The 17,961-nt window shown below is 32.4% G+C and overlaps 1 non-coding gene across 1 annotated transcript; it reads left to right on the top strand.

Moving 5' to 3' along the window:
- The first annotated feature begins 3,172 nt into the window (after window positions 1-3,172).
- TRNAR-ACG (transfer RNA arginine (anticodon ACG)) lies at window positions 3,173-3,246 on the top strand. The gene has a single exon. It is a non-coding gene; the product is annotated as a tRNA-Arg (tRNA).
- Window positions 3,247-17,961: the final 14,715 nt, after the last annotated feature.

The following is a 17,961-nucleotide window of genomic DNA, read 5'->3' as shown; positions in this document are numbered from 1 at the left end:
AGAAGAAAAGTTGTACATTTTATTAATATAATAGATAATTGATTATGATATAAGTAAAATTTGTTTTTAAATTTAAAAATAATCATTAAAAATATTATATCTGCTTTTCTTTTATATATTCTTAAAATATTTATTTATATTATATTAACATAGGTTTATTTAAGTATGTATTTAACATGAGTTGAGAGGGATCAAATTTCTTCATGTGCAAATTTTTTTAGAGTGTAAAATATAATGTCTTATTTTTCATTGTTTAAATTGTTTTTTTGAAAGTTATATAGAGTACATATACAACCAAATAAACATTTTAACCATAAAAACTTAATTTTTTCATGGTATACACATAATTTTTTTAAAATAATGTATAATATATACATAATTGACTTTAAAATATTTTACATAACATGTATATCTGGACATTTCATAGTGTAAATTAAATGGTTTTTTATTATTAATATATTTTTATTTGTATGTCAATATTAATTCATATTAAAATATTTTATTGATAACCCACATTGAATTTTTTTTTATATACAATATTAAAATATTTTATTTTAACGATTTTTTTCTATATATATATAGATATATATGAAGTTGATATCAACATAAATTAATTAACATAGATTTTCAAATAGTTTGAAATATTTTTTAAAAGTATAAGATTTAACCACTTTACTCTCACATTTTTTTACTTCTAATTACTTTACATCATATTCATTTTATTATTACTATTATTATTATTATTATTATGATTATTATTATTATTATTATCCATATTTATGAGAGATTTTTCGGCGTAAATCACATGATATTTCATTTGTCGACACGTTTTGAACCAACCAATGTGGTTCATGGTCAGGACAAGTTGAAGAATCAATCAGGATTCTTCAACTTGTCCTGACTATGAACCACACTGGTTGGTTCAAATGCGTCGACAAATGAAATATCATGTGATTTACGCCCAAAAGTCTCTCATAAACTTGATATGGATCACAGAAACCTCAATTCAGCAATAATCCATATTATTTTTCTATATAAAATATTTATTATTATAGTCCATATTATTTTTCTATAGAAAATATAAGTTTTTTATTTTATATTTTAAAAAAACACATATCAATTCAATAAACAAACAAACTTACACATCCTCTCATACTAAGTTGTAAAATAAACCTCAGACTCAATAAATTTAATATATATATTTCAAAATTATTTACATTATATAAATATTAATTAAAAAATATCAACAACAATATATAAATAAAATTCAAAATATATATTTATTAATATTCATCCCACCTTTCATTCCGATTTTAAAAATTTAATTTTAATTTTTATATATATTTCTATTCATCCTACTTTTCATTCCGATTTTAAAAATGTAATTTTAATTTTTATATATATTTCTATTTTTATGTTAGAGTTTACCATTTGGAATTTAAAGGATTGCCACCAATTTAGGATGCCTGGATTTTAAATATTAAAAAATCACACCATTCTTATGGGAAAGTTCTAAATTTTATGTATTAAAAATTCACACCATACATAACGGAATCACTCTCCCTTGAATGGATATTCTCCCCATAGGGGTGCAACATGCACCGATTAGAGTAATTCCTACATTTACTTCCAAGTGAAGTTTAAAAAGTCCAAGATACCATTGCATTTACGTTGCCACATGTCAAATTTGGATAAATATTGTCCCCATAGGAGTGCAACGTGCACCAATTAGAGTAATTTCCTACATTTACTTCGAGGTGAAGTTTAAAGGTCCTCGCTTCTAATGACAAATGGAAACTTTGCTTGAATCAGACGTTACCACAAGTCAAATTTGGATAGATATTTATATCCCTCCATACATTATTAAAATCAAACTTGTAAACTCGTGTCTAACTAACCTCTTAAACCACCACGCACCTAGGCAAACGACGTGTCAATAAATGAGTTAGGACAAAAGTAAAGTGTGTTGTTATGTATTTGGCGTTTATTATGTTATCACTTGCCAAATGATATTTATGATCCTCTTTAGCCTATTAAATCCAGACAGTATCTTGAAAAATTTTCGAATTTGTTAAATTAATTATTGTTTTTTATCTTTTTATAAGCGGTGATATTAGTGCACCGCCATATATTTTCGATCACTGATTTCGAGAATGAACATCATCTTATACGACATCATGAAGTTACCATTAAATATTGCAAACCATGTTGTATGCTCCCAAATATATGAGATAATAAGACATGATAACAGATATTTCTTTTTAATAAGCTAAGATAATGAGATATGATAATAAATATTTCCTCGCGGTCTTTCAATTTAAAAGTAAGAAGAATGTTCTTGGATATTTCTTTAAAAGTGAGGAGAAGGTTCATAAGAATAATTAAAAAGTATACACTTACTCGGACAATATTATTTTTATTAAATCGTGATCATTTATTCTAAGTTTAAATATTTTATAAGAATAATTTAAAAGGATAAACTTACTCCGACAAAATTATTTTTATTAAATCGTGAATAAGAATAATTAAAAACTATAAATTTAAAATTTACCCCGACAAAATAATTTTTATTAAATCGTGATCATTTATTTTAAGTTGAAATAATTTTTATCTTTTTTATTAAATCGGGTACTATCTATCTATTATTTTCTTTAGTTCAATTGTTTGACAACATGAAATTATGAAACCAAAAGCTCTGCCCTCCCTCTCCGTTGGATAGAAGGGCACAGGAGGGTTCTCTACCTGGCCCTAATCCTTTTCAGAATTGGGTCCTCACAATCATTAGCCAATATGCCTTTCTTGCATTTATGCCCTTCCCAGTTCATGGTTTGAAATTCTGGTGTCCCAGGCGTAGAGGAACCACACCAACCCATCCCGAACTTGGTGGTTAAACTCTACTGCGGTGACGATACTGTAGGGGAAGCCCTGCGGGAAAATAGCTCAATGCCAGGGTGATAAAAAGCTTAATGCCTCTTCTCATTAGAAGGCCGTCTTCTTTGAAACCCATTTCTTACATATTTTCTTTCCCACTCCACACTTTACTTTTATTTGAAACGCAATACCTGCGCTCGCTCATAGCGATGCAATAAATTTGCTTCTGCATCCTCTTAACCCGAAGAGAGGAATCCCTTCCTTTTGGGAGGGACTCCTGGGAACGAATCCAGCGGAGACGGGGCCTGTAGCTCAGAGGATTAGAGCACGTGGCTACGAACCACGATGTCGGGGGTTCGAATCCCTCCTCGCCCACCCCGAAAGGGGACAAAAGGGAGGCCTTTTGGGGGTAGGGAGATTATGATTGGGATAGCGGATGCAAAGCTATGGAACTTAGTCTTCACAAAGGGTCATTTATCGAAAATGATACCCGATACATCCGAGAGTAACCAGCATATTTGTGTTTGACCTCCTATAAATCTTCCTCATTATTAAATTTAGATTAGGGTTATAGAACGAGAGATTCTTCCAAATCCGAGGGAAAATATGAGGGAAAATAAATTGACAACATGCAGGTATCAAATAGAGACAGGTTTAACTGATGCTAGAGACAGGTTTACTGATGCTATTCAAACAGGCATAGGTCAATTAAATGGTCTTACTATCGCACTCGGAGTTATGGAATTTCAGTTCATGGGAGGTAGTATGGGCTCTGTAGTAGGTGAGAAAATAACATGTCTGATCGAGCGCGCTACCGCGGAATCTCTTCCATTAATTATGGTGTGTGCTTCCGGAGGAGCACGTACGCAAGAAGGAAGTTTTAGTTTAATGCAAATGGCTAATATAGCTTCTGCATTATATATTCATCAGAAGGATAAAAAGTTGTTATATATATCGATTCTGACGTCACCAACAACTGGTGGAGTGACTGCTAGTTTTGGCATGTTGGGAGATATTATTATTGCCGAACTTAAAGCGTATATTGCATTTGCAAGTAAAAGAGTAATCAAACAGAGATTAGGTCAGAAAGTGATTGAAGATTTTCAGGTGACTGAGCATTTATTTGGTCATGGTTTATTTGATCTGATCGTACGTAATCTCTTAAAAGGTGTTCTGAGTGAACTATTTTGGTTTTACGTTTTACGGTCTTCCTTGTAAATAAAGAAAAAGAAAAAAATGAACATTGAGTTTCCTTATTAGGAAAAAAGATCAAATCGAGTTCCTTGTAATGGAAGTGACAGTGATACAGTTTCTTATAGCGGCGAAGGAGAGAAAAAAATGACAAACAAATATTTAAAATATAGTAAAAGTTTTTCGACATAGTTGATTTTTCCACACATCTAAAAATGACTCTAATTTAAATTAAGAGTTATTTTAACGGTCGGCCAACCCAAAAAATCTCTTAAACATTTCAAGATTTTTACTTTTAATTGATAATTGAATAATTTAATAGAGCAGAAATGCATGTTCGCATGGGAAAACGAGATCATAGCCTGCTGAAACTAGAACAAGAAAACTAAATGGTACTTGTAAAAATCATGGCTCGAAGTCGCCCCTTGGAATCCAAAGCGAATTCTCACAAGAAATAAGATCAGAGCGCCTAAGAAAACTAGAGCCTGCAAACTTAATGGTGCTTGCAAAAATTGAGTCGATTGCGGGAATATGTGAATACTTGAGCATCAACAAATTCTAGCGTAGTTAAATCCAAAGGAAAATTCCACAAGAAAAATATAGAATCAAGCATTGAAATGATGAATTGTTTAACACTAAAATGGTAATGAGAGAAAAACCTAATGGTTGGACAATTTTCCACGGACAACCGCCTACTCATCAAAAAATGGTTACATTAAGACATCGTCTCATTGTTAAAAATACTTAGTCACAATTAAAAAGCACAAGCTGTTAATAATGTAACATCTAAGTCGAGGTAGGCTTATCAGGTTTTTTTTCCAGCGCGAAAATGGGCAATATTTCTATTATAAAAACAGAGATATAGTATATAATAAAGAAGATGGAGATATACATTTTATAGTTGAATATCGGAATTCAGACCAATATATATGGAATGTTCAAAAAAAGCTAGAACAATAGGATACATCAGGTTGTTCATCATGATCAGCGTTAATATAGATAAATTATGAGGTATCTATAGTCAAAAAGCTGGATATAGATTAAGAGAGAGTCATCCAAAAAAGAAAAGCATTGAAGGTTTTAGGTACATACGGGATTGCTGATCATGAGAAAAGAGAGTTATGTACCTAGCATGAGAAAATCCTGAATCTGGAAGGAAATGTTGTCCACTGTGATGCACATCAGGCTTATCAGGTTTGGTCTAGGCGGAGCCGACTATAGTGGTGTTACAATTAGTCAGGGTGCAATCAACGTCCAAGCAAGGAGGCTTGACCTTGAAATTTGTGTAAAGATTCATAAAATATTAAATTTGTTTCATACTCATATGGAACCCCAATTAAAGGTAATAATAAAGATGAAAAAAAAAAAGGATGTCAATTTATGAATCGATGATTGTGACAATAATTTGTAAATATACTACTAATTCTCAAAACATCATTGCAAAATAAGGCCCCAATTTCATTAACCGATAAAAATCTAAAAAAAATAAAAAATAAATTAATTTTTGTTATAATGTACAAATGAGATTTTTAGTCAAATTAAAATTAATTTGAAAGTAATATGTTATACACTTAGTTAAGACAAAGATAATAAATAATAATTCAAAAATTCCGCAATTTTTTTCATTTTGATAAATCAAAAGAAAAAATCAATAAATTAATTGTACTTTATCATGATGTTAATAATATATAATATTTATGCAATATTTAAATAACATTAATCCGAAATATATATTTACCGAATAATTTTAAAAAATAAAAATATAAAACAAGATTTTCAAGTCAGTGTAATCGTATTCCATATGCCAATTAAAAAATTAAATCGGGATACTACCTCATATTCCACATGCCAATTAAAAAATTAAATCGAGATACTACCTCATATTCCATATGCCAATTAAAAAATTAAATCGGGATGTTACCTCATCAAATACAAATGTATGATCTTATGACCTCGTAAATTTAAAAGTTAAGAACTTACTTCATAAATTGCATCATTTATGAATATTACACTTAGAGGTATCAATGAATTAAATGAAAATTTCTCCAAAAATGATGTGCTCTATTTTCCCTCTACTAAATCCAATGCTTATGTACTAATTATACCATGCATTTCAAATTCCATTTGCTACTCCTATTAATTGACATGTTTCAGAAATCACAATAAAAAAGTTGTGGATCTCCATGCTTTACATTTAAACATATTTGAAATTAATATTAACAAAAATGAAAATGCAACAATTGACAAGTTGTGGATCTCTTTTGGTTTGGTGAGATTTTAAGAGTGAGTATTGAAGGGTGAAATATTTTCCACAATGGTGTATTTGTTAAGTTTTAACAAAGTTTAACATCCAATTTTTTTTAATATTTTAAATATTAAATTTAAATAAATTTTAAAACATAAATTTAATTCCAATTTTTTTTAATATTTTAAATATTAAATTTAAATAAATTTTAAAACATAAATTTAATTTATAAATTTTATAGTTCAAATAATAAAAGTAAAAAATTTAGATATTAACATAGAAACAAAATTTTAGATATGTAAAAAGAGAATATGGTTAATTATAAAAAATGATATTATTATATATTTTATTATGATTTTTTTAGTCTAAATATTTCAGAGTATTCAAATTTAATTATTAAATGACAAATTAATATTTTTTATTTATGTAGAATAAAATTAAATATTTTTTTGGATAGGCATGAAATATTCTTAAATAAGAAGTACAAAAAAAACTAATAACTAGAAGTAATGAATGAAAGGTTAGTTTTATAACATTATTAGAATTTTTTAAGTGACTTGGGAGAAATTGTGAAAAGTAAAGTAAGATGCAATTTTGTATATTAATTTAAAAGTAAAGGTAATGAAATTTTATGTTTAAGTTTTAGGATATTTGAAAACTAAAATTTTATTAACAAGTAACTAAAAAGAAATAAAAAAATCTTTATTAAAAAGTTTGAAATAAATAGCTTTTATTAAAAACTTTAAAATAATATTTTTTTTAATAAATATATTGTAAATCAATTTTATCAATAAAAAGTCATTTTATTTCAAATAATTTCATTTTCATAGATACTGTTTAACCAAACAAACTGAATTCACACAATTCATATATGCGAATAAGCAATGACATGCCACCACTTGGCTCTTGTTTGCATGATTTCTATGGTTTAGGCTAGATATGAAAAATTAGTGATTTGTGTTTATTAGTCTCTACTTGACTATAGTATTTTCCGGCTGGTCAAAGTGCATTGACTCTCCATTATTTTGTTGTTTTTTTGCAATTTTAACCAAAGATTCGGGAAAATGTTTAATATTTCTATTTTTCATAAATTTAAAAATAATTTTCAATTTTTTTGGAAATCTTATCTCTAATTTTAGATTAGATTATCCTACTACGATCGAACATAATGCCACTAGTGGACAGAGTTTTATTTTTGGTATTTTTCAGTACCAGACAATTCACTTAAAAAACAAAAATAAAAAAACTATTTTTCTGAGTGGTCATTCCATCAGTGCGTCCTCACACTAACACTGACACTGACATTGTTACAGTACTGCTCTACCCAATGATGACAAAACTGATGCGGCTCCAGGTCCTTTACATAGGGGCGGGACGGAGGATACGAGTTACACAAATATTCAATTAATATTTTCTTGTGCGGAGATGACTATTACTTTTACAAATTTCCACATTGTATTTCGCATAGTAATGACATTATTGAAAAAATAGCGTTAATGTTTTATTAAATTCATGAAAATAATCATATTGTTACTTGTTAAACCTGTTGCTATTTTGAGTGCCATGAATAGGCATTATAACATCACTTGCTATAAAATTTCAGAAATTAAAAAGTTGAGCATAACGGAGCTTTGATTGTAAAACAGTGTGTAGAGCGTTGCTTGTGAGAACCGGGATTCATAGGGAGTTTTAACTAATTTAACTATGAAAACTTTTCAAATTAATAGTATCATGTTTCATTGTGTTTAGTTTTCACTGTGTGCGAGATGGGGTATGTGCAGGGGACATTCTTATGGTACTGATTTGTTGAATGATGACGAAAGTGGTTGTTATGCCATTTTTGTAATAATTATTGTAATCGTTTGACTATAAAAGATACTCTTATTATGCAATATTAAATAGATTGTGTTTTCAATCTGCGTGAGGAATAAGTGTTATGTGGTAAAATGAAGTGAGTCAGCAGATAAATGAAATTCTCATTGAACTCAATCTTTCCATTGAAAGGGGCCGGTACATGTTTTGCAATATCACCAGTAAATACCCCCTAGTAGGAAAAGTCCTCAGTTTTACTTGGGTTGTTGGTTCCTCAAATGCACAAAAAGCTTTTTTCAAGGTTTATTAAAATAATAAATATACAAATCTCTTTTTTAATTATTATTAAAGAACATATTTTGCAACTACAGAAGTAATTATGTAGAGGAAGTTGTGCGCATCTAGCTATTCGGAGGAAGCATGTGGGAAGAACAAATGCATGTGTGAATAGCTTTCACTGTGTAGAAAGCTTTGTGCACAATTTATTAAAATAATAAATATACAAATCTCCTTTTAATTATTATTTAGGAATGTATTTCACAACGAATGCTTCCTCCCATGCTATATGGGACTCACATCAATTAATAACAATTTCAAAATGTCAATGAAAAACCAAATGGAATTATTAATTGCGGAAGTAGTTGTGTGGATGAACGGAAAACGACTATTATTTTTACAAATTTCCACATCGTATATCGCACTAGTAATGGCATTATTGAAACTATAACGTTAATTTTTTGTTAAATTCATGAAATTAATCATATTGTTATGAGCTAACCTTCTTGTTGTTTTGAGTGCCATGAATAGGCATGGTAACATCACTTGTTATAAAATTACAGAAATTATAAAGTTGAGTATAATGGTGCTTTGCATGTAAAGCAGTGTGTAGAGCTTTCTATGTAAAGAATTGTACGAAGATTTTATTATGAAAACGAGGATGTAGAGGGAGCTTTAATTAATTTAACTATGAGAAAATTTCGAATTAATATTATTATGTTTCATTGTGCATAGGACAGGGTATGTGCGGAAGACACTGTTATGGTACTTCTCTACCCAATGATGACAAAATTGACGTGGTTGCAGATCTTGTTGGATTTTATGCAATTTTTGTAACAATTATTGTAATCGTTGGACTATAAAAGCTACTCTTATTATGCAATATAAATAAACAGTGTTTTCAATCCGTGTGAGGAAGAAGTGTTGTGCGGTAAAACAAAGTGAGTCAATGGGATAAACCAAATTCAATATTTCCATTGAAATGAGTTGATATATGTTCTGCAGTATCACGAGTAAATATCTCCCCATTATGAAAAATGCTTAGTGTTAGTGTAGTTCATTATTTCCCAAATGTGCTAAAATATTTATGCAAGGTTTATTAAAATAATAAACATACAAATCTCTTTTTTAATTATTAATTAGGAATGTATTTTGCAACTACAAAATTACTTGTAAGGAAGTGGTTGTGCACTACTTGTTGTTCAGAGGAAGCATGTGCGAAGAACAAATCCATGTGTGTAAAGCTTTCACTGTGTCGAAAGCTTTGTGAAAATTTTATTAGAACAATACATATACAAAACTCTTTTTTAATTCTTATTAAGGAACGTATTTCGCAAGGAATGCTTCCTCCCCATTATATCCATGACCCACATCAATTAACAACAACTTCGAATGACAATGATTGACTAAAAATCGTTATTGAGTGCAGAAGCAATTGTGCGAACAAAGATGTGCAGAGGTAATTATGCATATCTGGAGGTTATGCAAAGAACAAATGCATGTGTGGAAAGAGGGCTGTGCGGAATGGGGGAAGTTTGGAGGGATATTTTAATTGTAATGTCTCTTCAACTCGTTTTGAGCTAGTGCACGTGAAATTTGATATTAGTAGCTTGTGCACCAAAGAAGTTCTTATTTTATTATTAATAGATTTTATGAAGTGCGGAGGTTCAGACAATGAAATTTTTAGAGTAGATATGCATTTGTGTTATTTTGAAAGTATATGTTAGTATTAACATTTTAATGCTTTGAAAATCATGTTTCTATATTTAATATCTTGAGAGCTTCGCTCACACTTTGGTACAAGACCAATGGTTATTTTATTATTAATAGATTGTACAAAGTTTTAAAATTTGTATAATGAAAGCTTGTGAGTTTTTTTTTCTAGATAATGAATTTTCTCTGTAGTCCTGAACATATGCAATTGTGTTATGTTGAAAGTATGAGTTAAAATTAATATTTTAACGATTTAAAAATCATGTTTCTAGATATGATGTTCCAATGCTTCTGTGGTTTTCTTGTTCCGTCTATGCTTGGGTACAATGACTGAACATGTGGGAATGTGTGTAGTCGGTGAATTGAATGCTGAGAGGACCAATATTTACCCACAGGAGTGTTTTCTATTAATCAGATTATAAACATCAGGATGATAAAAAAATTGGATGGCGGCTATATCATTTTATCATGTTTCATACACAAAATAGTAGCTGGTGGTGATTTCTAGGAAAATGAGTCTACAAGCATTTGAAATATCTAGTGTAGTGAAGGGAAAACGTTATTTGCATAAATACAAAAAATAAATCACTTCGTTTCGATTGTTACATTTTTCAACCAATAATAATAATAATTAATGATGGGACATACATTGGAATGATAAAGATATCTGGATGTCATCTTTATATTCGATACAAAGATTTTGTGACATATGTTAGATGTAAAAACGTAATAGGTGGTGATTTATAAGGAAATGACTCGACAAACAGTTTGAAATCATTGGCTAGGACTTTAAAGGGCCAGTTAAAGACTAGGACTTTCGAAATGAAGGATCTTGGAGCAGAAATATATATATATATATATATATATATATATATATATATATATATATATATATATATAGACAGGAAAAATGGTAAGTTGTGGTTATCGCAACATAAGTATGTGGAGAAAATACTTATGAGATTTGATATGAATAATGTGAAACCTATTCAAATCCCTTTAGCTTCTCATTTCAAACTTTCTTCAGTTTTGTGTGCTAGTAATGATGAAGAAAATGAGTATATATCTCGTGTACCATATTCTAATGCAGTAGTGATCTGAAATTGGATTAGGTAATTTTTTCCTATTTTCCAAAATCAAATAAAAAAAAACTTAGGATTGTGTCAACGCTTTGCAAGGTTAAAAATGGGTCTTGAAACAACAGGTTTTTCAAATGTCTATTCTCGTCATGAATTAGTCTTCATATGTAATTTAACATAATGAACATAACAACACATAATCCATGCAGACATAAAGAAGAGCAAGACAAAAGGTTTGTTAACAGATTTCACCCCTCCTGGGTTACATCTATGGGCCTGTGAACATGACTAGACCACTCATATATTCAGTATCAATGAAGTACATAAACATTTGTTGTAGGTAAATATGTGGCTATTACCCCTATAAGGTAATGTTCTCCTACAAAGAACTCTAACAAACAACAACAACTCAAATCATCTCCTACAAAGATGACATACTTCAACTAAAATGAGTTAAAAAGAGCATGTGCACACTTCAATTCCACATTGAAGCACATAAACAAAAATTCATATTAAAGAGGTTGAACCTGAGCTAAACCCTATTGGTTACAGCTACTACAATAGCCTTTTGGAAGTGAGAATACCCCTACAAGGTCTTCTCCATGCCCAAATACCTCCCAAAACTGCTTCCAAATCCTTACTGATCCATACACCTTTAGTCTTAAACTTGTAAAAATACTTTATAGATATGCTCAAATAAGAAATTAGAGGATACCAATGGATTTAGAACATCCAAAAACCACTAAGTAGCCTCTTTCTGAGCTCAATTTGGATAAAAACTCAAAACGTTATGAGCTTCCAACCTCTCCCATGAACTTGACTGTTAACCATCCTACAAATTTGCACTTCTAGCTATCTGTGCTAAAAATCCGCCTCGAAAATCATTAATGGAGTGACATTTTCACCCTCCACCGGTGCATTTTGTTGGAACTTTAATTTTTCCTCTAACCCCATGAGACCGAAATTAGGGTCATGTGGGCACATATAGCTGTGGCGAATGGTTACATTGGGTGCCACAGGACCCAGGGCTAGGCTAACCACCCGCCCTTCCCATCGGGCCCATTTTCCTCCGGCGCGCGGTCACTTTATGGTCCATTGGACTTGTGGCTGGCCCCCACACCTTGGCACCTTCTGCCTTACGCCCCGCTCTCCGCGCTATGGTCACATAAGGGCCATGTGGTCTGTGGTTGGCCCCCCATCAAAACACCTTATGCCTAGTGCCCCAAAGCCTGCGCTTGTCATTATATGCAATGGTTATGGCCTTGGGCTAGGGCTCTTTCCTCCACCCTTGCTCTATTGGCTCTAGGGTATGGTCAAGTGGGCTATATTGTTGTGGTCGTTAGGACCTCGGGCCGGGGCTAAGCCATAGCCCTTGGCTCCCCTACCTACAATCTCGTGGGCGTTGGGTGGTTGGGGGCTAGGGCTTAGCCCTAACCCATTTCCCTAAATAACAATTGTGCAAACCTTAAATAAAAGTTAGGAGCTATGGATATTAAGAACCACCATGTTCCCTAGCGGTAAGACACTTGACTTGTGCTCGACAACTCCCATGTTCGACTCCTGTGAGGGGTAGTTTAGCCCATATATAATTTTAATATGCCCTTGGGAGGCCACATGGCAACCAACCATTGGCCCACATGGCTCCCAGTTATTTTCCCATGAAAAACACCAATAACCAATCAAAACTCATGAAAATTTTACCACTCCAGATAGGCCAAGTGGTAGCCTGCCACTGGCCATAAAAAACATAGTTAAACACCCAAATTGCCATTTTTTTGCATGTTTGAGAAAACGTTCAGTGTGCAATAACTTGAGCATCCAATGTCGGATTGAGGTGAAACGAATTTCATTGGATTAAGAAAAAGGGCACTTCGATTTGGCATCGGTTTCAAGAAGTTCTAGGCACTTTAATTTTTGAGCTTAAAATTGATCACCTGATCACACCTGTCCACTAGGAACTTTTGGACTCCAAAAGTTTACTTCCCTAGTGTTACACAACATTTTTTCACTATCCTTGTACTCCCCATTCCATGATCTTGGAGGACCTCTACAGTGAACCCTACATGCTTTCCCATCATGAAGAAACTTCCATTATGTCCCTCTTCATGAGCAGAATGATTCCCTTTTGTATCATTTCCCAAGAATCTTCCTTTTACCCCAGTTTACAAGAATGACACTAATGACCAGTTTCCTATTCGCGCTGATTTGCAGAGATTAAAACCAGGACTAGTGTTGTACAGTGCTACTGATCCTTTTCTCAGTCGTGCTGATCCTCTTTTGGCAAGTTTTTTAAATAAGGAGTTGAAGCTTCCAAGTCTAGAAGCTTCGTAATGGAAGTTCTTATGAAAAAAGCTCACAAAAAGATAGAAAAGATAGATCAACGCCTTAGAATTCAACCTCTTCGAGGGGGCAACCTCCTTTACATTACACAAATGAATGATTCTTTGATGATTCAAATGACAAAACCTCATTTCTATATATAGGAGTTAAGGAGTCACAATATAACCCAGACGACCTAACAATAATAATATAAAGGCACAAAAATAACAATAGAGGGATTCTATGGGGCACAGTAGTAACAATATGGGGACAATAGGGGCACAACAATATTAATAAGGGATATAAATACAATAGAAATGGGGTAATCACTAGTATTATAGGGACCTAACATGCCCCTCTCCTTCAAAAAAGTGTTGTCCTCAACGCTTGAGTAGTTCTGGATGCTTCTATATAAAATTCTCATCCTCCCATGTGGAATCTTAAGCGGATAAGTTCTTCCACTTGATGAGATACTCCAAAATTGATTGATTTTGTAGCTGTCGAGTTCTTGTTTTTATGACTGCTTCCGGTTCCAATATATTTTTTCCTTCCTCATCAAGTTCTGGCAATATTGTTTGAACTGGGAGCTTGTCACCTATAACCTTCTCTAAACATGAAACATGGAAAACTGGGTGCACTCGAGAAGCTGCAGGAAGCTCCAATTTGTATGCCATAGTACCAATCTTTTGCAACACCTTGCACGAACGGTAATACTTTGGTGATAATTTATTATCCTTCTTAGCTTTCTTGAGGGACATTTGTTTATATGGTTGTAGCCATAAGAATACCCAGTCATGTACATCAAAACCTCTTTCGCTGCGATGTTGATCTGCCTATTGTTTCATTCTATTCTGTGCCAACACGAGGTTATCCTTTAAGAGTTGGAGGACTTGTTGTTGATGCTCGATGTGATGTTCCACTACTTGAACCTTAGAATTTTCTCTTAAATATGATGTGATGGATGGTGGCTGATATCCATAAAGTGCCATAAATGGGGTCATTTTTGTTGCTGTATGGAAGGAAGTGTTATACCACCATTCAGCCAGAGGCAACCATTTGACCCATTGTGTCAATTTATCAAATACAAAGAAACGAAGATATCCTTCCAAACATTTGTTTACTATCTCAATTTGCCCATCAGATTGAGGATGATAAGATGAGCTATGAGCTAACTGTGTACCGAGACAAGAAAATAATTCTGTCCAAAAATTTCGAGTTAAAATGGGATCTCTGTCACTTACAATAATCTTTGGGTCTCCATGTAGCTTTTGAATTGTTTCCATAAATGCAGTAGAAACTGTACTAGCTTTAAATGGATGTGATAATGCACAAAAGTGTGCATACTTGGTAAGTCTATCAACTACCACCATGATGACACTCTTTCCCTTAGACTTGGGTAAACCTAAGATAAAATCCATTGAAACCTCCTCCCAACGTTGGCTTGGAATGGATAAAGGTTGTAATAGACCCGAGATCTTAATTGTTTCAACTTTATTTTGTTGGCAAACCAAACATTCTGCCACAAACTTTTTAATATATGATTTAAGGCCATCCCAACAAAATTCCTTCTTAACCCTGTGGTAAGTTTTTAAAAATCCTAAGTGCCCTCCTAAGGGAGAAGTGTGCAATTCCATAAGAATCTTTTGTTTGAGTTGGGAATTTTTACAAAGGTATAAGCGATCTTTGTACCATAATGAATCATTTTGCCAGCTAAATGTATCAGATGTACTGGAATCTTGTTGTAACTTTTGAATAAGTGCCCACACTTCTTCATCATTCTTCCATTCCTCCCTTGATTTTTTTATCTAATCTTTTTGGATAATAGAAATGGCGCACAACAATGCTTCCACATCCTCATCCTTTCTTGAGAGTGCATCTGCCACCACATTTTGGTTCCCTTTTTTGTAGATGATTTCAAAGTCATAACCCAACATCTTTGTGACCCACTTTTGTTTCTCTTCAAAGGATAATCTTTGTTCTAAAAAGTATTTAAGGCTATCATGATCCATTTTTACCTTGAAGTGTCTTCCCCTTAGGTAGGGTCTCCATTTCTTAAGTACATGTAGTATTGCCAACATTTCCTTCTCATAAATGGCTTTGTGTAAAAACTTTCCCTTGATTGGATGACTTTCAAAAGCAATGGGTCTTTCATCTTGCATTAAAATAGCACCAATTCCATTTCCTGAAGCATCACATTCCACAATAAAGGTTTTTGTGAAATCCGGTGTAGCTAAGACCAGTGCTTGGCACATTGCCTGTTTAAGATGTTTGAAGGCCTTTGTTGCTTATAGAGTCCATGAAAATGCATCTTTCTTCAATAATGTTGTTAGAGGTGCTGCTATTCTCCCATAATTTTTAAAAAACTTGTGATAATACACTGTCAACCTGAGAAATCCTCACAGATGCTTTATGGATGTGGGGATTTTCCATTCCTTAATGGATTTAATTTTGCTAGGGTCTACCTTAACTCCTTCATGAGATACAATATGACCGAGATATTCCACCTCTTGTACTCCAAAGAAACATTTGGATCCTTTTGCATATAATTGTTTCTCCTCCAATAGTTGTACCACCCTGTCAACATGTTCAACATGATCCTTCCAAGACTTTTTGTAGATTAGTATATCATCAATAAATACTAACAAAAATTCTCTAAGGAAGGGTTTGAAAATGGAATTCATCAAACCTTGAAATGTAGAAGGTGCATTGGTAAGGCCAAAAGGCATGACAAAAAATTCATAATGACCCTTATGAGTTCTAAATGCTGTTTTCAGAATGTCTTCAGTCTTCATTCTGATTTGATGATATCCTGAACGAAGATCCAACTTGGTGAAGTAAATTGATCTATGCAATTCATCCAATAATTCATCAATGACAGGAATGGGAAACTTATCTTTAATAGTGAGCTTGTTGAGCTCCCTATAATCCGGACACATGTGCCATGATGCATCCTTCTTGTGCACCAATACTACTGGAGCAGAGAAAGAACTTTGACTAGGTTGAATTATACCAGCCTCTACCATTTCTGCAACCATACATTCAATTTCACTCTTTTGGCCATAGGGATATCTGTACGGCCTGATGTTTGGAGGAACACTTCCTGAAATTAGATGAATAGCATGACCATGATCACGAATAGGTGGGAGACCTTTGGGAGTCTCAAATACCTTGGAATGATTATCCAAGACTTTTTGGACATCCGGAGAAATAGATGATTTCGATGTGGAAACATATAGCAAACATAATTGTTCAATTACACCTCTTTGTTCCTTTTTTAGAATCTTTGTCATGCCATTATAGTTGATTATCTTTCCCAGTTTCCCTGCAATACCCCTTAATTCAACTTCCTTTCCTTCCGCAAAAAATTTCATGAAAAGTTCTTGAAAATTAAAAGCTATTTTACCCAAAGATTGTAACCATTGGACTCCTAAGATTGCCACCAATTTAGAATCCCTGGATTTTAAATATTAAAAAATCACACCATTCTTATGGGAAAGTTCTAAATTTTATGTATTAAAAATTCACACCATACATAACGGAATCACTCTCCCCTTGAATGGATATTCTCCCCATAGGGGTGCAACATGCACCGATTAGAGTAATTCCTACATTTACTTCCAAGTGAAGTTTAAAAAGTCCAAGATACCATTGCATTTACGTTGCCACATGTCAAATTTGTATAAATATTGTCCCCATAGGAGTGCAACGTGCACGAATTAGAGTAATTTCCTACATTTACTTCGAGGTGAAGTTTAAAGGTCCTCGCTGCTAATGACAAATGAAAACTTTGCTTGAATCAGACGTTACCACAAGTCAAATTTGGATAGATATTTATATCCCTCCATACATTATTAAAATCAAACTTGTAAACTCGTGTCTAACTAACCTCTTAAACCACCACGCACCTAGGCAAACGACGTGTCCATAAATGAGTTAGGACAAAAGTAAAGTGTGTTGTTATGTATTTGGCTTTTATTATGTTATCACTTGCCCAATGATCCTCTTTAGCCTATTAAATCCAGAGAGTATCTTGAAAAATTTTCGAATTTGTTAAATTAATTATTGTTTTTTATCTTTTTATAAGCGGTGATTTAGTGCACCGCCATATATTTTCAATCACTGATTTCGAGAATGAACATCATCTTATACGACATCATGAAGTTACCATTAAATATTGCAAACCATGTTGTATGCTCACGAATATATGAAGTAATAAGATATGATAACAGATATTTCTTTTTAATAAGCTAAGATAATGAGATATGATAATAAATATTTCCACGCGGTCTTTCAATTTAAAAGTAAGAAGAATGTTCTTGGATATTTCTTTAAAAGTGAGGAGAAGGTTCATAAGAATAATTAAAAAGGATAAACTTACCCGCATAATATTATCTTTATTAAATTGTGAATAAGAATAATTAAAAACTATAAATTTACTTGGACAAAATTATCTTT

Source organism: Pinus tabuliformis, chromosome 8, assembly GCF_031772625.1.
Source record: "Pinus tabuliformis cultivar Carrire ecotype Pingquan chromosome 8, CPIR1, whole genome shotgun sequence".
NCBI lineage: Eukaryota > Viridiplantae > Streptophyta > Pinopsida > Pinales > Pinaceae > Pinus > Pinus tabuliformis.
Note: the sequence above shows the minus strand (reverse complement) of the source record. Positions and strands in the feature narration are given on the sequence as shown.